Consider the following 23,484-nt stretch of genomic DNA (forward strand, 5'->3'; position numbering starts at 1 on the left):
GCCTAACGCAATTTCATCCATCACTTTTTAATCTTCTGGAATTTTCCGACTCATGCCTGACCTTGCTCGTTACAGATGATGATGGCACGGAGCAGCCATCAAGGCGCTCTCGAAAGGTAAGTTTGCTTCCGTCCTCAGGCAAATTAAAAGTCCAGTTGGCAGCGAGTTAGGGAGAGCCAGCCTCCTCCAAAAAACCTCTCAGAAGTTACTCTGTGAGGAGCCGTGTTTACCGGTGGAGAAGGGTGATCTGTAATTCACAATCCCTTCTTCCTCTGTTCTCTTTCTTGGAGTTTGATTAGGGTTCGTGGAATTATGACAAAGAGCGCGTTTAAGGCAGAGGCTTTACTCGCTTTCCCAATGAGGCTTTGCGGTCGAAAGGCTGTTTTTCTCCAGAGGGTTTCTTGCTCGCGCCACTGCACACCCTCGTTCATAAATATGACGCGCGCCTGTGCCCCGGTCCGTCTTTTGCCCTAAGTGGTATGTTTAGCTCATTAATATATGTTATAACCATCGACTGTTTAAAAACAAAACAAAGGTGTGCGCAGCTGACTCCCTGGAGCAATCGATAGAGAGACGTAAGCGGGCGCAACGCGGTGTTCAATAATAAGAAACGAGAATGGAAGGACACTGAGAACAGAGGAAAAAGGCCCTTAGTGGAAGGAAGTGAATGTGTATGGCTACTCTGCTTACTGTGCCTCCTTTAAGATTATTTTGGAGCAGGGAGATATGTCTCAGTAACTCAGCTTATTGTCCTACTTCACATTTATCACATGACATAACATTTGAAGCACTTGGACATGTATTTATTATAAAGAACTCTTCCATTGCCAACCTATTTCTGTCTACCACCTCTTGGCAAGCCTGCAATGGCTTCTCAAAGGAGTATCCCCGTGAATGGTACCATGCACTTGTCCAGACGTGTATACATCTACGCTTCAGTCCACCGACACAAGTGCACTTACCTTGCCGATTCTCTTTTTTCTTACTGAGCAGGCTGCACTAGAAACTGCATTCCTGATTGTTGGAAAATGGTCCTCTCTTAAGGGTCACCCCAAACTTTTTACCTACCTCCGATTTTTCAGACCTCCCTTTTGTTGACTTTAGGACTCTGATCACTTTACCACTACTGACTAGTTCTGAAGTGCATGTGCTCTCTCTCCTCTAAACATGGTATAATTGGTTTACACCTGTTTGGCATATTTGATTTACATGTAAGTCCCTTGTAAAGTGATATAACAGACAACCACGGTTTGTACTTCAAATGCTACTTACTAGTGGGCCTGAGGCACTTATTGTGCCACCCACAGAAGTAGTCTTTTAAAGCTGTCTCAGGCCTGCCACGGCAGAGCCAGTGTGTGTAGTTTACTGCTATTTCGACTTGGCATTTACAACTAATTGCCAGGCCTTAAACTCCCCTCTTTTTAAATTTAGGTTGGCCCTAAGTTAGGCCCTAGGTAGCCGTAAGGGCAGGGTGCTATGTAAGTAAAAGGTAGGACATGTACTTTTATGTTTTGCATGTCCTAGTGATGACAAACAGCCAAGTTTGTGTATCACAACCGTGAGGCCTACTCCTCTAATAGGTTAGCATTGGGATCTCCTTAATACACTTTTAATAGGCAATTCCTGATCAGAGTGGAGTAGTTTTTTCATGTTTCAAATGTTTGGAATGGTAATGTCAAATCCTCCTTACTGTTGAAGGTGAATTTAACGATACTGTTTTAGAAATGCCACTTTTAGAAAGTGGACATTTCTCTGTGCTTATAACTGTGTGCTTTGCAGCCTGTCTCCAATACACGTCTGGGCTAGGTGACAACTACTCTTTGTGCATTCCCTCTTGACAGCCACAAACACAGGAAGGGTGAGGCTCATCTGCATTTTGAGCTCTCATCTGCATTCTGATGGGTCTTCCTGGGCAGGGAGGAGTAGGAGGAGCGGATACGAACACTTCAATAGATAGTGTCCTGTCCACAAAGAAAGGACTGATTGCACCCCCACAGATACTCTGGCAGACAGGACTAGGTTAAAATGGATCCTTATGCACTTAAGAGAGCTGCTTTGAAGTTACCCCCACATCAAAGACAGTTTTGGGTAGAAGTACTGGGTCTCTGACCTCCCTAAAACCAGACACTTCTGCAATTTGGACTGAATGTCTGTCAGAAGGACTGCTGTGCTACTTAAAGGACTGAACTGGACAGCTTTTCTACAAAGAACCTGCATTTCTACTTGTTGCCCTGCTGCTCCCTGCTATTTGACTCTGCTGAAGAAGAGCTGGACTCTGCCTTCCTTACAAGTGATCTCCAAGGGCTTGCTGGTTTGCCTCCTGTTTTCTGAAGTCTGAGGGACACAAAAGACTTTCTGCAATTCTGCTGGTGTTGCTGGACTCTGCATTCTGTGACTCATACCTTGCCTGAGGTGCCTCCTCCAAGTTTTGTGTCTCAGAAGTGTGTTCTGCAGCTGCTTTCTTCAAAACCGACTCATCGTCACCACTGCGCCGATCTGAACCGATGCCTCGCCTTTTGGCACAGTGGCTGTTTAATGACAGCGGTTCTACAGTCCGTGCAGCCCAACGAGGCTCTGCCCAGCTCGATAACAATGCATTCCCTTCACCTCAGCGAAGGTAGATGACGACATAAGCACCCGACTGCGTGGAAAAGATCGCTGCATCAAGCCCACAGTGTCGACTTTTTGCTCCATCCAAGGTACTTTCTCTGAGGGCCTTGCGTGGGTCCTGTAGCCGGCCTGTCCTCCATGGCGGTCAGCCTGAACTTTGCATTTGCACCAGTCCCTCACGAATTCAAGTAACCTCTTGTCCGCTTGTGACCTCTAAGCACTATTTTTGCATTTAATCTTTAAATATTCATATCTCGACTTCTACTGATTGGATTTTTGTCAGTTTGGTCTTATTTGGCTCAGATAAATATTCTTTATTTTCCTTAACCGCGTGGAGTCTTTTCTTGGTGTATTCATTGTGTTACTGTGTGTGTGTGTTGCACAAATACTTTACACATTGCCTGTTTAGATAAGCCTGATTGCTCTGTGCCAAGCTACCAGAGGGAGAGCACAGGTTATCTTTTAGTGTGTATCTACCTTACGCTGACTAGAGTGGTGGTTCCTGCCTGGCCTGTGTGCATACCTCAGCCAACCAGGAATCTCATTTCTAACACTGATGCCTGTGGAATACTAAACCTGGTTGCCCTCCTGGTGGAATTGCCTAGTTGCTCTTGTCGCTTATCCTTCATTTAAGCTTAGGCAGTCTCTAACTCTGTGCTGTGCTATTCATTCAAACCATAAGGTAAGTTTCACCAGACTTTTGCAGCTGTTAACTTAATGTATTTCCTGGTTCGGTAACAGCTATGCAAAACATGTTTTGCTGTCTCAGCGAATATAATGATGAAGTATCTCAAAGCCAATTGCTGTGTTTGCAGAATTAAAGACGATTCCACACACTAGCAGGTGTTTTTTCTTTGAAATGGGACTTTGAAATATGCACAGGTGCTCAGAAACTGGTCAAGGTGCTGAGTGTTTCTTCTGCCCATGAGGAAGTGAGGTCACCAACACTGCCTGGGTAGAAAGAGTACTTTACATCTCGAGAAGCGTAGGCTCTTGACCAGTACAGTTTTTCCTGTACCTGATGTCATGTGAATTCGCCAATTGTTAAAGTCCCTGGAGGGAGTATTTTTCTCCTACAAACAGACAGGGCTTCCAACATTATATGCTCCATGGCTCATCCAGTGCACTTCATAATCGTATCAAGCGCATGAGGCAGCTAATCATAGCATGAGAGAATCAAGCAAATGTCTTCCTCTGAGCCTGGTTACACCAGACCACTCTATTGAGAGATCAAGCTTTCCGGTTCTTTAACTCTGGCATGTTGGACTGAGAGTAGTCTTTTGACTCCCAGCCTGAACAGGCCACTCTATTCCTGGTGACTCCTTCTTCTACCCAGTAAACATGTCTCAATTTTAGTTCATTCACAAAGGTTTAGAGAAGTCCCCAAGTCAGTAGGCACAGCAAAAAGGAGAAAAGTCCTAGTTCTTCAAGGTGGTCTCCAGCACCACCCAGTAGATCTCTGGTGTGTAGGAAGCATATAAAAATGAACATGCGTTGGATACATCAGCACCATTTCAGTCCAGTTATTCAAGCAGCCATCCACAGCTATCCACATGGGTCCATACTACAGTTTTTTACCTGTGTTATTGCACTTAAGAGAGTGTGACCCCTACCTCTTTCCATCCCTCAGGAGAGTGTGACCTCCACCTCCTTCTATCCCTAATCCAATCCTATAGGATGAGCATGGCAAAGATGTTATTTCACTGTTGACAATTCACTTCTTTTTTTTTTTTTTTTTTTTTTTTTTTTTGGCAAAAGTTTTTATTGAACAATAATTCGATTACAAGTATGGGCCTACAACCACCCGGGCCGGCCGCTAGGTACATAAGGAAATATACACATATCAAAGCTGCAATCCGTTCCCAGGGCACTGCCCCGCAGTGGCTCAAGATAGTCCTCGAGGAACAGCAAGCGTCAGTCCAACAATAACAGAAACAAAAAGAAAAACAATAAAAACAAAAGGCGAGTTACGAGGGATACCAGTGCGGTTCAGGCTGCCCCCGGGAGACTCCAGTCAGAACATTTGAGCAATCCACTAAAGAGAGGAGTACCGGGAGGCCGGGGACGGAGGGGGGGGGGGAGGGGGTCAAGGGAGATGAACGTCCGTATGTGGTTGTTACAAAAAGCGCCAGGAGCCGTCAAGGGTCAGGGGGACATGGCGATATCAGTGTCTACCAGGGGGGGCGTACAGATGCCTCCGCGATACGCATTCCATTGACCCCAAATTCTACCCCATGCCCCCGGCTTGCCACGGGCCACATACACTGTCTTCTCCCGAAACATACACCAGTCCATATTCTCCTTCCATACAGACACGGTGGGCGGCCGTTGAGCGCCCCAATGTTGCGCTATATCCCTCTTGGCAATCATGTTCCCTAGGGCCGCCCACCGAGTCTGAGCCGCGTTGTAGTCATTGGGCTCCCACACATTCAGGACACAGCGACGCACCTCCGGCAGCAGCACAACCCCGGTGACCTGTCCCATAACCGTGTGGACCCGGCGCCAGTAGTCCGCCACCTCGCGACACTCCCAAAGGATATGAAGAAAGGTGGCGCTGAGCCCGCAGCCTCGTTTACAGAGTCCGTCGTCGGAGAATCCCATCGCGACCAAGCGCGGACCCGTAACATACACCCGGTGGAGAATCTTGAGCTGTACCAACCGGAGACGAGCCGGAATGGCAACCTCCTTGGGGGACGACAGTGCAGACTGCCAGTCTTCGTCGTCCAATTCAACCCCATCCCCAGTCCAAGCCTCCCGAAGGCGCACCAGGAGATCCGCCCGGTGATTAATCAATTTTTTATAAATTAAAGAAATAGTACTATCAGGGACATGTCCGTCAAGTACGCGGTCCTCGAGGGGCGAGGAAACAGGGATCTTGGTCCCCTCCCCGAAGACCGAGAGCAGGGCGTGTCGAACCTGGGCGTAGCGGAAGAACTCCCTGTCGGTCAGCTCGTATTCGGCCTGGAGCACCGCGAAAGTCTTGACCGCGCCCTTGTGCCACAGGTCCCCCACTTTGCTGATACCAATCGTGTCCCACTGGTCAAACCCCTTGGTGGTCCACAAGCTGCCCAGGCGGTCGGAGGCAAACAAGGGAGTAGCACATGTCATTCGCTCACTCCAGCCCGTGGCCGCAGTGGCAGCCCTCCAGGTCCGCACAGCAATCTTAGTAGGACCCGTAAGGGTCCGGTCAGCCAGGCGGGAATAAAGTGCCCTGTTGTAGTTCCCGCCGGGAAGCAGGAACTTGTCCATCTCATACGCCGGATTCAAGCCGGGCGCATACGTGGCGTGGTTAATGGCAGATAGCTGCGAGGCCCAATAGTACCTGCGAATGTCAGGAAGCGCGATGCCCCCGTCATACCAGGGGAGAGTGAGCTTGGCAAGAGCAATACGCGCCCGGCCGTTCCACACCAGTCTCCTCTGCAGGCTCTCCACCTCCCGAAAGTAGGCCCCTGGGATAACGTCAAAGGAGTTCTGGAGTGCATAGAGGAACCTGGGAAGGGACATCATTTTAAACAGCGCGGCCCGACCCAGCGGGGACAGGGGCAGCCTGCACCACCGGGCCGTGTCCTCCCGCAGCCGCCGAAGTGGACGCAGAAGATTCTGCTCGTAGCGAGCCACCGGGTCCAGCGAAACGTATATCCCCAGGTACTTAAAGCCGCTCAGAGATATTTGAATCGGGAGCCGAGGCGGCAGGAGAGGAGGACCACCAGCGATGGGATAAACGCAGGATTTAGACCAATTGATCGTGAGACCCGAATTGTTCCCAAAGGAGGTCAGAACGTCAAAAAGGACGTTGAGTGACTGCCGCGGTGAGGTGAGGTACAGGAGAATGTCGTCCGCATACAGCGAGACCCGATCTTCAAAGCCCGGGCCCCACCGGATCCCTCTAAGCGAGGGCTCCCAACGGAGCCAGGCAGCGAGTGGCTCCAGGGCGAGAGCAAAAAGCAACGGGGACAACGGGCACCCCTGCCTCGTGCCCCTGCCAAGGGCAAAGGGCCGAGAGACCCGCCCATTCACCACCACTTGAGCCATGGGTCCCGTGTAAAGGAGCCTCACCCAGCCAATAAATCCCTCTCCAAAGCCGAATTTATCCAAGACGGCCCAGAGGAATGGCCACTCAATAGTGTCAAATGCCATCGTGGCATCCAAAGAAACCAGCACGGCCGGTTCGGAGAGAAGCTCCGCCCTGGCGAGGACCCCGTGCAGACGCCGCAAGTTAAGAGCGGTGTTGCGGTGCGGGATAAAGCCGCATTGGTCCGGATGAATAAGGTCGCACACTACACTCAACAATCGATTGGCCAGGACTTTCGCCAGGATTTTAGGCTCCGCATTGAGCAGTGAAATAGGCCGGTAGGAGGTACAGCGGTCACGAGGCTTGCCCTCCTTGGGAATAACGACTATAGTGGCCAAGCGCTGGTCGGCAGGAAGGGAACCCGCCGCAAGAGAGTCGCGGAACATGCGGCCGAGGAAGGGCGCAAGCTTATCAGGACGCAATTTGTATAGTTCAATGGGCAGACCGTTAGGACCCATAGCCTTGCCCGAACGAAGGGAACGAATCGCGGTCGCTATTTCATCCGACGATAAGGGGGCGTCCAACCGCTCCCGGTCCTCAACGGACAGGCCGGGCAGAGCAATATCTCTCAGTAGGAGGCGAGAGTCATCCTCGTCCCTGTCAGTCACCGGGGAGTACACCGCCCGGAGGTGATCAGCGAAGCATTCCACAATCTCATCCGGCTCAGTCACACACACACCATCCGTAGCACGCAACTCGGGGACCACACGATTCACTCTCTCTTTTTTGTCCAGCCACGCAATCAACTTACCCGCCTTGTCCCCCGCGTCATACAATCGGCCCTGCCGCTCCCTATACATAGTTTTGGCCGCGTCAGTGACCAGGGACCTATATTCGAACTGTTTCAGGCTAAGGGCATGTAGTCCGTCCGGAGTAACATTCGCCTCCAGGGCCGACTCCAGCCCCGAGATGTCAGTCTCCAGCTTTACCACCGCCTCGCTCCTAACCTTCTTGGCCACCACTATCTGGGCGAGGGCGTGTCCGCGTAGCACAGTTTTAAAGGCTTCCCAAAGGGACAACGCAGACGACACCGACCCCTCGTTTTCACTAAAGTATTGGTCCATGGCCTTAACCAGGCTGTCCCGAGTCACAGGGTCCCGCAGGTACCAGGGGTTAATGGGAGCTATCCGACCTGCGGACCGCGACCCGGTGTCAAAGAGAAGCCACAGCGGAGAATGGTCGGAGATACCACGCGCCAGGTGTCTGACCTCTCGAATCCGACCAGTCTGCGCCGCGGGCATGAGAAAGTAGTCTAACCTGGAGAGACTCCCATGCGCCCCTGAATGAAAGGTGAACTGGCACTGGGTCGGATGCAATAGTCTCCAACTATCCACCAAGCCGAAGGTCTCCAACATCCCACCCAGCCATGACTGGGCAGCGGGGAGGGTCCTAGGTGGGTGACGATCCAGTTCACCCGAAACCACAGAATTAAAGTCCCCGCCCATGAGCAGGAGGCCGTCCGGAAGGTCAAGCAGCATTCGACCCAAGTCAGTGAAGGTGGAGTTCTGGAGGCCCGGGGGGACGTAGACTGAAACCAGGGTAAGGGGCTGCCCCTCCCACCTCCCAGTCAAACACACATAGCGCCCCCTGTCATCAGAGACTATCCTCGTGATCTCCACCGGAAGGGAGGTTCGCAGGAGAATGCCCACCCCCCTGGAGCCAGTTGTGAAACCAGAATGGGCTACGAGGCGGTATCCCCCCCTGTTCATCGCATGGCAGACATTGCCGACCAAATGCGTCTCCTGGAGAAACACCACATCAGGAGTCAAACGACGCAAATATTGCAGTACAACACCCCGCTTAATACGGTCCCCCAACCCATTGACGTTCCACGACATAATCCTCAACCCGTCTCCCCCCATCCCATCCAATAGCTCAAGAAGCCCCCAGCCCGCAGCACCGCTCCCAAATATGGATAAAAATCAATACCTCGCCCTGTAAACAAAAAACACACAACTAAACAACCCCTCTTCCCCCCCAACCCCACCCCAAGTCCAACGCCCCCCACCCTGCACCCCTGCGGGCCAAAGACCCCCCCCAACTTGCAGTGTGCCTGTCGCCCCATTAACCCCATTCTACAAAAAGACCCCGGAGGAGGAAAGGGACCCGTACCCGCCCGCACCCCTCACGGGTCCTGGTAAAGCACAGTATGCAAAAGAAGTAAGACCCAACTGTACAGTGCCAAGCCGCAGAAAGTAAAGACCAAAGGTCAGTCTAAGGGGACCCGTCACCTGCGGTGCCCCCAGAGGGCCCGGGCCGGCCACCCCCGTCCGGCAGCGAGTCCAGCCAGTTACTTGCGGCCACAGGAGAGTCAAAAAAGGCTGTCCGCTCTCCATGCTCCACTCGAAGTTTCGCCGGGTAGATCATTGAGTACTTCAGGCCTAGCTCGCGGAGACGGCGCTTCACCCCTTGGAATCCCATCCGCTGTTTCTGGACCAGTTGCGTGAAGTCCGGATAAAAGTTGATGGTCGAGTTCTCGTAGCGGACCGGGCCACGGGTCCGTGAAGCCTGCAGAATAGCATCGCGGTCCCTGTAGTGGAACAGTTTAGCCACGATAGGCCTCGGGGGGGCCCCCGGCCGCGGCCGGCCGCCCGGAACTCGATGGGCCCGCTCCACAGCGAAGAATTTGCTTAGGCCAACCGGGGACAGCTGTTGCAGGATAAGTTCCTCGACCACGAGGTCCACCGGGCGGCTGTCGGAGGACTCCGGTACCCCAATGATGCGGATATTGTTGCGTCGGGCCCGTCCCTCGAAGTCCTCAAGTCGCCGGGCCATATGGTCGTTGACCACTCTAATGTCCCCAAGCGCGGCCCGCAGATCCGACACCTCCGCACCCAGGGTGGAGGTCCGTGCATCAAGGGCCTGGACCTTCTCGTTGGTTTTAGAGAGGTCGGCCCGAATCAAGGTGACGTCGATCGCGACAGTGTCGATCTTACGGGCCAGGGCCTCATATTGCGTCGCGATAGTTTCCCTGATGCCCTCGATGGCGCCCATAATGTCCTGCAGGGAAGGTTCCGCAGCAACGGTCGTGCCTCCCCCTGCAGCATCCGGGGAGAGGCCAGCAGCGCCAGGGGACCTCCTGCCCTGGGTATAGCGGTCCATGTTGTTGCTCTGGACCGCTCCCCCGCGCAGTGAAGCCTTGGTCTTGCGCCCCTCCGGACCCCCCTTGCCCGCCATATGAGCACAGTCACTTAATGGGACCTCCGATCAAGGGGTGCGCGGGTGCCAGCGAAAGGACCACAAACCGTCGGTGTAGGGGCCGGAGGCGTCAGACCCGCCAGTAGCAGATGAAAGCAAACCTCGGGCAGAGGCCCAGGAGGCACCTCGCCACCTTGAGCACGCACGCCAGCTGATCTCCTGAAGGCCAAAACCGAAACCGAAAGTGCTGAATCGGTAACTGGCACCGCGCTGAGGCCGCTGTTGTTCAATTGCAGCCCGGCCCCACGGGTCACCTTCACCCCGGCCACCTCCGTCGGGTGGGTCCCAAAAGTTCCGGCGACAATAACTCAGGAGCCCCAGGTCCGATTAGAGTTTTGAAAAGAGATATATGATCAGCTGGTCTTCATCTCCCAGATTCCATACACCAAATCAGGATAGTCTCAGGATATATTCCGAGGAGCAGAAAGGGTCCGGGGAGCCCTGTGCTCACGCGACCATCTTGGATGCGCGCTAAGCTCCTCCCCCAATTCACTTCTTTTTACTGGTGCTTTCTAGCAACCTAGGGCTGGCTTTAGTGCTGGTGGTGCCCAGTGCGACAATCTTTGTTGCCCCCATCCCCCCAAAAAAACCTTCTCGATGAATTCCCTCACTACCATTTTCCACCCGTGCCCCATATCGCTCCATAGCTCCTTTCTCACTTGCATTTCATTTGTTTTATATCACTACTCATACCAGTGTAGGGTGTCTGAGTACTTTGACATCACACGCACATTATACAGAGCCCATGAATCATACCTGTATAGATCGGTCTATAGGAAATGCGAAGACAATGAGGATTGCAAGGTGTAGGAGTCACTGACACTAGGAGGCCGTATATTTTAAGAGTGTTTGGCCCGGAGAAACACAAACTCAGGAATTAAAGCATGGCACACTGGTTGGCTTTAATAATAAGAATGTATTTCTCCCCAAGTTAACCCTTTTTAGCAACATTAGGTTAATGAAAGACTGCAGAACTATTTTGAAATTGTTATTGTTGCTTGAAAACTGCTGGGCCCACAAAGAATTCTGAAACAGGTGCTTTTTAAACCTGTGTTATTTCTAAACACGATGCCCCCCATTCCCGGAGGTCAGCGCTAGGTGCGGCTGCATCAGTCGCACTGCCCTATAGTCAGCCCTAGAGCTATCCTTGGGCACCAATGAGCCACCTCCACCCACTTCATTGTTACTGGAGTCCGCAGTGACTGTCCTTCTCAAAGGTAAGGCAGTCTCCATATAAGATGTCCTGTTTGTTCCAAACACTTAGAGCAGCATAGGGAGCAGCAGGAGACTAACCTGGAGATGAGAGATCCAAGTCAAGATGCTGACTATGCTACCTTTTCATCTTCTCTCCTGATTCAGGTTCTTTATAGGACTTCTTGAACACAATCTAAAGTTATGCAACCATTCCCCCTTTTTGGATGCCTCAATACCGTGGACAGATCATGGACTATCTCGATCTATCTCACCTTTTTACTTGCCACATGTTTCCATCAGCACACCTCCCTATCACACTGAACAGAACAAGAGGCCATTCTAAAGTTGTACTAAGAATGGCGAACTTGTGTGTCTTTGACTAATCTCTCGCCGTAAAAAGACATTGATTATTCCCAGCTGGCGTGAGAGGGTAGGTCAGTAGCTGGTTGTCTTTAGGGCTGACAAATGAACTCTCACTACTAGAGAGGAAATGTTGCACCATAGTATATTGAGAATAGGTTCTGCTTTATTAGATTGTATAGAGAACCCAAGAAGCTAAGGGTAAAAACCAGAAGAATCCATTCATTTCTTAAAAATATGCATGACCAAATATATCACAAATATTTTTTTTGTATTGTCTATTAGTTTGTCTCACCAAAAGCAAATGAAACCAAAACCATCACAGGACCTCTATACCCATTGTATGTTTATTTTTCAGATTTTAGATGACTAAATGTGCTTAGCCTTTCAGGGTGATGGTAAGGACATGCTCATGACTGACTCTCCCACAGTCTTGAATATTGATAGGACCCTTTCAGTGAATTCTTCCCTTTACAGATTTCAAGTGTCTTCCGCCTCATGAAGTAAGGATGGGATTTATCCTGGCCACTAGATTCAGTCCTGGTAGACCAATAAAGAAGATTGTAGACAGGATTACACCTCCTATCACAGCCATCATTAACTCCTCTGAGAAAACAAGACAGGATTCTTTCCTTCCCCTGTTTGGTGCTGTTGACTTTCCGGTTCTAAAATGCCCACATCAGACCACATGGATTTGGTGAATCTTCATTCAATCTCCAGCTTGCCATACTTGACTAAACATCTCTCCAGACATCCACTGAAAATGAAAGCCACCTTGGCTCTCTCCAGTATTTATCATCTAGAGGCATGGAATAGCTATTACTAGCACTGGTAGTTGATTGCGGGTGAGGTAGGTGTGTCTGCCACTATGCCGATGGACCACTATGAAGCATTTGACACTGTGATATCTGCACCCTGCTTCATCATTTTAGGAACATGGGTTGTGGTGGCAGAATCCAGGACTGAAGTACTTTCCACTAGACTGACAAGAAACGGAGGGAGATGGCGATTTCTTTCTGCTCTTCTCAAGGAAGTTGACATGGCATAGACTTCTCTTCTACCCAGTATTTACATGTATACTTTGGCCAATCTAATATCGCAACCCTTGGCTTTGTTTTTACACATTTCTGGATGATACCTGATAGAGCTGTTTGTTGCCTCTTCCAGCCCTGCTGCAGCACATACACCAAAGGTTTGACTTTAGGAAGTTGATGTTTGGATGCAGTTCAGCTGGATAGCAACAAGAGAGAATTCACACCGCCCAGTCACTCTCCCATTCATCATAACAAGGGTCAACGCGCGACCCTTGAAAACACAGGGGACATTTGAGTTCCGTCGTCCATTCTGTTTTCACATTCAATTCATAAACTGAGAGCACCATCTTACATGGGCGTGTAGTATATCAGTTTGGCCTTGGGTTTTGCTCCATTTGCATGATATAATCTTTCTGGATATTGGTATGTATCCCTATTACTGTTATATTTTGTTCAAAAAATAATCACAGGAGATAAACACAATTTTGTGAAGTCAAAGGAAAGGAAATTACTGACATGCTGTTTTTGTTTTTTTACTTTCTTTTCCTACTACCTCCTTTTTTGGTGATTGCTCCCATCGACCTAATTTCAAGCCTCTCTAACTTTTAATTTCCTGAAGTAATGAGTCCGCCATCTTTAACCTGGCAAGGAACGCGGGAACCAATGAGCGGAGGACGTGCACTGGGAGTAGCCCATGAATCAATCTCTCGAACAGAGGGCTGTGAAACTCCAGGGGCATTTCCGTTTGTAAAGCAGTGTCGCTTGGTTTTGTGACCACAAACGTAATTTTCTGTCTGAGACTTTAAGCCGGTTTTCTCCTTGTCATTTGTTTTCAGTAGTGACTGCTGACATGAGTAATCCTGAAAGCTTTTCCCGTATTCTTTCCCACTCTCGAGCAAGCATTGCCCAAGCTACATGAAACCACCGAGCATGACACTGGGCAGCTGCGTAGAAATTACTGTAACTTCGTCAATCCCTGTACAACTAACTGTTGTCGCGGCCATTTTTTGTTTTGCACCCTTCGTGCCCCTCCTTTTTGTGCTGCGCCTTCCCTTTTAAAGGACGTGATCTATTTAAGAGTAACTTAATTCGGGATTACTTTTCTGTGCGGAGTGACATTGTAATTTTTAGGTCTCGCCTGGCCCAGCAAATGCGCTGGACTTGCAAGACTTTTTGTGAGGGCTCAAAAAATGCTACCATGGCCAGCCTAGAGCTACAGTGCATGTACGCGGGCGCGTGCTTAGGAGCAGAGGCTGGCAAACCTCGTCATGCTCATTAAGCACCCGCGATCACTTTCGGCCGCGATCACTTTCGCGGCGACCCTTTGATGTTCTCGTTCAAAGAACATGTTGTTGTGTTAATGCTTTGCTGCGCCCGTTTGACTTACAATGTGCTTTCTCTTTCCACAAACTCGATGTTTGTGTTCCTTTATTTTGAGATGCTTTTAGTACTACTGTTTTGTGACTTAAAGAACATTAAGGAAATGTTACTGTGGAACTGGACAACGTTCACAGTGTTTATTTTTGATGGCAGAGGCTGCTTCATGTCCGTTGCACCATTCAGGGAGTCTTTTCGTTGGCGCTTTCATGAGGACATGATGAGGAGGCTGGAAACTTTTGGCACATTCTCTTTAAAAGCACAGCATGTTGGCGACTGGTTAATCGATTAGACCTATGTAGCGCTTTAGATCTCAAAGCACTATGGTGGGTGCAGCAGTTACAACTCATGAAAAACGGGGTGCAACTCACAAGAAAGGGGCAGGTTTGAGTGCACATTGTCTGCAATCGAACTTTTAAGATGATGGGCTGTGTGAATCCATTATCAGCACTCCGTCTTCGCTAAGTGATCTTGTTTGTTTTGTAGTTGTGTTAATGGTTTGCTGCGCCCGTTTGACTTACAACGTGCTTTCTCTTTCCTCAAACTCGATGTTTGTGTTCCTTTATTTTTAGATGCTTTTAGTATTACTGTCACACACACAACCACAACCACACACACACAACCACAACCACAGCCACAAACACACACAACCACACACACACACATCCACACACCCAACCACACATACAACCACACAACCACACCCACACACACACAACCACACCCACAACCACACACCCAACCCCACATACAACCACACACACAACCACACACACCCAACCATACACACAACCACAACCACAACCACACAAAACCACACCCACAACCACACACACACACAACCACACTCAACCACACCCACAACCACACACAACACACACACAACCACACACACAACCACACACACAACCACACACACAACCACACACACAACCACACACACAACCACACACACACAACCACACACACAACCATACACACAACCACATGCACACATAACCACAACCACACACACACAACCACACCCACACACACGCACAACCACACACATGCACAACCACACACACACAACCACGCACACAACCACCCATGCACCCACAACCGCATCCACACACATACACACACCCACACACACCCACACACACCCACACACACCCACACACAACCAACCACACACAACCAACCACACACACAACCATAACCACACACACACAACCACACACACAACCACACACACAACCACACACGCACAACCACACACACCCACACACACACAACCACAACCACACATACAACCACACACACGCACACAACCACACACGCACACAACCACACACAACCACACACACACATACAACCACACACACACACACAACCACACACACACACAACCCCACACACACTCAACCACACACACATAACCACACACACACAACTCCAACCACCCACCCCCCCCACACACACACACCCCCCCCCCACACACACACCCACACACACACACCCCCACACACACATAGCCACACACACAACCACACCCACACAACCACACAACCACACCCCCACACATGCACCCATGCACCCACACACACACAACCACACACACATAACCACAACCACACACACAACCACACACACACACACAACCACCCACACCACCACACCCCCACACCCCCACACCCCCACGCACCCATGCACCCACACATCCACACACACACACCCACACAACCACACACACAACCACACACACATAACCACAACCACACACACACAACCACACACACACAACCACCCACACCACCACACCCACACAACACCACACACACCACCCACACAACCACACCCACACAACCACACCCCCACACACCCACACACCCACGCACACACAACCACCCACACAACCACGCACACAACCACAACCACACACACACAACCACACACACACAACACCACACACACACCACCCACACAACCACACCCACACAACCACACCCCCACACCCCCACACACCCACGCACACACAACCACACACAAAACCACAACCACACACACACACAACCACACACACCCACACAACCACCCACACAACCACCCACACAACCATCCACACAACCACCCACACAACCGCACACACACAACTACACACACAACTACACACACACAACCACAACCACACACACAACCGCACCCACAACCACACACACATACACACACCCACACCCCCCCACACACACACACACACAACCACACACACCCAACTGCACACACAAGCACACACACACACATGCACAACCAACCACACACATGCACAACCACCCACACAACCACACACACACATAACCACACACACATAACCACAACCACACACAATAAAATGAATTTTGTTGCACGTGCTGCATCGCCAAATGCGATGCAGTGCACGCAACAAAATTTGTTTTATTTATTATTATGTTTACTTACCTCTAAAAGGCCATAATCCATACTTTACTACTTCCCACCCTGCCCCTCCCCGCCCCACATCAGCACCCGTTAGCACTCCCACGACGGGCCGCTACTGTGCCCAGGTTCCCACAGAGATAGTGTGTGATTATATGTCCATGTCCCCACAGAGATGGTGTTTAACTATAGTATTACCATGGTCATCAAAGAGAAGGTGTGTGATTATAGACATGCCCAGGTTCCCGCAGAGATAGTGTGTGATTAAAGACATGCCCCGGTCCCATGGAGATAGAGTGTGATCAAAGATATACCCAGATCCTCTCAGAGATAGTGTGTGGTTGCAATCATTTTCAGGTCCCCATATAAAAAGTGTTATGATAGTCATGCTCAACTTCCTATATAAAGAGGGTTATGATAGATATATTCAGGTTCCTCGAGAAATGGTGTTTTATATAAGTCATGCTCAGATCCCTGCAAAAATGATCTGTGATTATAGTGAGTCGCAGATAGTGTGTGATTATCGTCTTGCAGAGATATTGTGGGATTTTGGCGAAGCACAGGTCCCCACAGACATAGTGTGTGATAGCACTCATGTTTAATTTCCCACAAAGACAGTGTGTAATGGATTATAATGATGTCCTGGTCCCCAGAGATAGTGTGTGCTTATAGCATTACCACTGTCCCCAAAGAGATAGTGCGTGATTATTGACATGCCCAGGTCCCCACAGAGATGGTGTGTGATTATAGAGCTGTCCAGGTCCCCACAGAGATGGTGTGTGACTATAGTATTACCATGGTCGTCAAAGAGAATGTGTGTGAATATAGATATGCCCAGGTTCCCACAGAGATAGTGTGTGATTAAAGAAATACCCTGGTCCTCACAGAGATATTGTGTGATTACATTGAAGTCCAGGTCCCCACAGAGATAGTGTGTGATTATAAACATGCCCCAGTCTCCACAGAGATAGTGTGTGATTATGCACATGCCTAGGTTCCCACAGATATAGTGTGTGATTATTGGGATGTACAAGCCCCCACAGAGATAGAATGTGATTATAGACATGTCAAGGTCCCCACAGAGATAGTGTGTTATTATGGACAACCCCAGGTCCCCACAGAGATAATGTGTGATTATAGGGATGCACAGATCCCTGTAGAGAAAGTGTGTGATTGTAGGTGTGCACAGAGAGATTACACAGACATAGTGTGCGATTATAGTTATGCTCAAGTCTCCACAGTGATGTGTGTAATGATAGGGATGTTGAAGAACCCATACAGATCATATTGGTCTGGCGGCTTATTAAACTAATGAATCTTCCTGACTGATGTGTTTGACCTCTCTCTCACATTTTTGGATTCTCGTGTTTCCACTCAGCCTTTCATACTTGCAAGGTTCATACAATAAGTACCATTTACTTGAATAACAATAAACATATGGTAGTCAACACCAGGATATCCATAGATGTGAATGTGTACTTTATATATACACATGAGATGATGTGATGTGATAATAGTGGTACTTAAGCCACCACCAGAGATAGACTGGAACTATCCTGTATCGATCAATCCCGATTCAAGCACAGCATTTACTGATTTAAACTGTGTACCTCCAGAAAGGTCCACACTTCCTTAAAACTCAAAGTATCTGAATTCTTATTCTCTTTTCTAGCTGCCATATTATGAAATCTAGTCTCCATCAGGACGATAAAACTGTATTTCTGATTGCAATAAACTCCCCATGCTGATTCTTTCCGACCCTTTAGGATTATTCCAATTGAGAAATAGATTTACGAACTACCACACCTTTATAATTTCTGTCTCTATAATTCAAGAAGGTAATGGTCCTCTCCTCGTAAAGCTCTTGTTTCTCTCAAAGAATTTCTTCTACCTGCTCTTGGGGCTCTTTCTAGCTACCCAGGCTCACACTCAACAAGTATGTATATATGTTCATAAACCTTGTTTAACAAACTTAAAATATTTACTGTGTTTGGAACCATGAAATCTGTAAGTGGGTTTCCAGAATGGGGTGCCCTGTCCTTTGTGCAAGAGTAGAAAAATGTCACGTTGGCAGTGCTACATCCGCCTTTTTATGGTAAAAGACACATTCTCAAAATGTGCCCCGATGAAACATGGGAAACTTTCACAAAGTTGGAACATCCTTTTGAGAACCAACCTTTTTATATTTGGAGTGTAGAATAGAAATTATCAAACCAGGCTTGTGTTTTTTGTACCAGAGTAGAGAAAGGTAGTTTGGCCGCGTGGTGCAACAGCCTTCTTCATGGAAAAAGGCACCTTCTCAGAAGTCAACTACAACAGACCTTCTCAGTGTGTAAGGTCTTGTTTGAAGGCCAAATCATATACAAGAGTCTTACAAATTGTTTTCCTGAACTGAACTTGTATGCTCCTTGTGTAAGTGTACAGAAAGTTACTTTGGCTGATGTACAGCTGTCTTTTTCATTGGAATATACACCTCAGAATGCTCCTACTTTAGTTATAGGAGTCTTTTGCAATGTTAACAAAAACATTTTTGAGGGGTGAGGCCAAATGTTGTACATCGGTGTGTGTGGGGTATACAACTAGTTTTCCTAAAAGGGGTTGGTGAATCCTTTGTTCAGGAAAAGAGAAACATGATTTGATAGTCATGCACTAGCTGTTTTTGTGCGAAAAGAATCCTTAAAATGTGCCCATGTTAAAGATAGGAGTCCTTCACAAAGTTGAAAAACATGTTTTCAGCAGTGTGCATTTTGTACATAGAGTCTTAAACACACATTTTTCAGTTAGGTTTGTGATTTCTTTTTACCGGAGTAAAGAAATTCACTTATAGTTGTATAACTATACTTTTTAAGTGAAAAGGGACATTTTCATAATGGGCGTATGTTAAATATGGTCAATGAAACACATATTGATTCCAAAATATGTGACATAAACATGTTATCAAAAATATCACCTCTGTAAAAATATAGTGGGACAGAATATCAAAAGTAAGAATACAGGTTTTATCATACCATTATACAATACTGTTATGAAGAAAATTGTAATTAATATTATATTTGTAATAAACACTGATTTTAATTGAATATGTATATACTAATAATAGAAGTATAACTGTCTTTTTTTAATACAGTTTGTAATTTTCATTGAGTAATTACATTTTTTTAATGTAATTAGTAGTTTGTAATTTAGTAGCGGTTATTTAGTTTGTAGGGTAATATGGTGGTAAGTTAAATACATTTTAAATAATTGCTTTTTAATGTTAAGTAATATAAGGTAAATTAAATACTTAATTGGTTCTTATGTAAATGTTTACATTTTTTAATTGTTCTTTCATATATTTGGGTTTAATTTTGGATTTTTAATTACAATTTTGTATAGTAGGATTAGTCATCCATAATTTAATAGCATGTTGTATGGTTTGTAGGGGAATAGAGTGAGATATTATTTTAATTAAAATAGTTTTCTTTGTTTATTGTTATACAAATATTTAATTTGTAAATCATTATATAATTATTTCCTTGATTATTTAATATGTAAAATTGTCATTTTACTTAGACTATGTAAGAAATATTTAATAATATTCATAAACAAGTCCATATTGTATCTATCATTTATTATTTTTATATGTTTCTTTTATGTTAATTGCATTCTTGTTTTATTTATATTTCAATTTATCATTTTGGTGTTTGCGGTATTTGTTCAGTAGTGGCAAAAGAAGTGAATTCTATGTATGTTTATTTAAATATTTAATTTATTTATACATTTATTTTGTATATTTATAATAAATGTTGCATCTTATTTAAATTTGTCAAATATATATTTTTCAGTTTAAATATGGTTAATCATGTTATGTTTTTAGATATACATTTTTTTCCCTCCCTAAATCCAAAACCTTCCCTACGTTTGCCTAGACCAGAGTGGGAATAGTAATTCCAACCCTTCTGAAGTCCAATACTTTCCGTACTGTTGCTTAGATTAGAGTGAATTAATAAATGTAGCGTCTCTGAAGTCCAACATTTTTTCTTGGGTTGCTTAAATACGAGTGGGAATACTAAATTCAACCTCTCCGAAATCCAAACATTTCTGTACTGTTGCTTGGATCGGAGTTCGAAGTCCAACATTTTCAATGGGTTTGTTTATGTTGATTGGGAATAATAAATGTAACACCTTTCAAGCGAAACACTTTTCATACTTTTATTTGAATTTGAGTTGGCTAATTTATTTTTGCTGTTTCTTTTACTTGCTGTTACATGTTTTAAAATTATATATCTCTATGTTTATTATTGTTTAAAAAATCTATTTTATTTGAAATGTATATTTTTGTTATTTTTATTTATTTACCTAATTGTGTTATATGTTTTTAATAATTTCTACAATTATTTTCGTTAATGTTAATATTATTCATGTACCTGAAAATGATTGCACTACTTAAAAAAAACGTTCAGTTCACCCTAAACTCCTATAGAATATATAGAAATGTCTAAAAAAATCTCCACCTATTACCAGTTAAATAAAGTGGTAATAGATAGTGAACATCAATAAAACCTAATACTTACCTATAAGTATCACCCTAACCCAGAATGCAGTGAAACACAGACTGCAGAGACCAGCAAAACTATGATAAAAACTACATGACTGCTTTTTACCTTTGGTAAACACAGAAATTAGCAAATCACATATGCACTTCAAAGCCCCTGTACTGTTGTATTCCGTGAACATACCACGGTATAACGCGGCACAATATATAAGTACATTTTTTTTAAAGTTAGAAGTTTAGCGCTATATACACTATTTACACTATTCCACTTTATGTCAGTCCATTATACACCACTACACTGTATGCTAATCCTCTATACACCATTCCACTGTACTCCACCCCACTCCACTCTAGGCCGCTACCAAAAATGAACATTTACACATCAAAATGTATATTCCTGCCACGTGACATTTACATTCATTCACACACTTTCACACTACGTCTGTTGCAATTAACACACTCCACTCTGACACCTCACTTTACACCACTCCACTCGACACTATTCCTCTCTACACCATTCCACTTTGTCAGATCATTATACACCACTACATTGTACGCTAATCCTCTGTATGCCACTCTTCTAAACTCCACCTCACTACACTCTAGGCCACTCCATGCTACTCTGCTCTTCTTTATGCTATTATACTATACACCCCATTATTCTATTATACTCCAGTCTATGCCACTTTACTGTACCCCCTCCACTGTACACCTCTCCATTGTCCACCATTCCCCTGTATGCTACTCCACTCTGACAGTACATTCTATGCTACTCTATGCCATTCCACTCTGTGCCACTTCATGGTACATCACTCTACGCTATTCTACTAGATGCCACTCCACTCAACGGCACTCAACTATACTCAACAGCACTATACCCCCATCCACTATGCCACAATCCACTGTATACTACTACACTGTACAACACTACATTGTACGTCACCTCACTGTATGTCACTACACTCTAAGCTACTACAGTCTAAGCTATTCCACTGTATGAACCTGTACTCTATGCTATTTCACTATATGCCACTCCACTGTACATCACTGGACTTAATGTCTCTAAACAAAACACTACTCCACTGTACGGCACTCCACTCTATGCTACTTCACTATACTCAACAGTAGTCTACGCTATTCCACTCTTCCACACTCTAGTGTATACTATTCTGCTGTATGCCATTCCACTGCACGCCACTCTATGCTACTCGACTTTATGCCACTACACTGTACCTCACCCCACTTTATGCAAGTCCACTCTACACTACTCGACTGTACGCCTTGCCACTCTATGCCACTAAACTGTATGTGGGTCTACTCAATCACACTTCAGTGTACACTAATGCACTGTATGGCATTCCAGTATACGCTATTCCAATGTATGCCACTACACTGTACAAAACTCCAATGTATGGCACCCCACTGTACGCAAACCCACTCTACACTATTCCACTGTATGCAACTCCACTGTACCACTCTCCACTGTATGCTATCCCACCCTATACCACTCCACTATATGCCACTCTACTATACGCTGTTCCTTTGTATATCAGTCCACTATATGCCACTCTGCTGTCCGCCACTCTACTCTATCCCACTTCACTGTTTGCCACTTCACTCTTTGCCACTCCACTCTATGCCACTACGCTCTATGCCACTTTAGTGTATCTCATTCCACTCTACGGCACTATACTGTACAAAAGTATACTTTACAACACTATCGTCCACTGTTCTGTACCACACTCCATTTAATGAAACACAGGTTAAAGATAAGATATAGTTGGGAGAACTTGATTTTTTTGCACACAAACCAAACAAACTACACAAACATTAGAAATTCTAAAGTTAGAGTTACAACTTCAATTTGTAATTTGCGCACCGCGTTCCAATTACTATACGTCATAGTTATAACTCACATTTATACTTACGCACCACCTTCAAATTTCTAGAAGTCATGCACTCTGTCTTGTCACCTCATTCAGACTAATGCACAAAAAAAGCCCTGAACACCACATGCATACTCAATGTCACTATACTATAGTAAAAAATATGGCATGTGCCACCACTGCTTTATGTGAGGCACCCATGACAGGGTCAGTAGTCCACTGTTTATGAGGCCAAGCACCTCTTCAGAGGGCAGAATATGTTCCTCACATTATCAGGGACAGGCCTAAGCCTCTGCCATCACACCAGGACCAGAAGACAAGTCAGGATACCAGTTTCTTCTTAAACTGGGCACTCAGGCAGGAGATATCACCTGTGAACGATTCAAGGCGCCTTCTCGTCCCAGCACCCATACTCAGAACCACCTCACACTGGAACACCTGTCTATCTCAGTAGAAAGCCTAGAAGTGAATGAGAGACCACCAGATGTCACGGTCTCCTTCCAGACCAGGTTTTATGTGCAATGTTGGTAGTATAACACCCCATGCCTTCTATCCCCTCAAGCTCTAGGACATTCATTGTGACTGCTTTGATTCCTTTCAACAACTTCGAATTGGTAAAAGTGGTTAGAGCCATTCACTTTCACAGTGCATACTTTATATAAAAAAAATGCCATATCTCTTGTCATGTGTTATGATGCCTGCAGTAATGTAGCTAATGTTAACCCTGGGCGTGGTTGGCGTAGCGGGGCTATGCGGAGGTCCACGGAGTTGCGAACAAACTCTGCG

The 23,484-nt window shown here is 46.5% G+C and overlaps 1 protein-coding gene across 2 annotated transcripts in view; it reads left to right on the plus strand.

Annotated features, from left to right (window-relative positions):
- MLYCD (malonyl-CoA decarboxylase) overlaps positions 1-23,484 on the plus strand; it is a 470,115-nt gene that overhangs the window by 243,295 nt on the left and 203,336 nt on the right. The gene's annotated exons all lie outside the window — the stretch shown is intronic.

This window comes from Triturus cristatus, chromosome 12 (genome assembly GCF_964204655.1).
Source record: "Triturus cristatus chromosome 12, aTriCri1.1, whole genome shotgun sequence".
NCBI classification, from domain to species: Eukaryota; Metazoa; Chordata; class Amphibia; order Caudata; family Salamandridae; genus Triturus; species Triturus cristatus.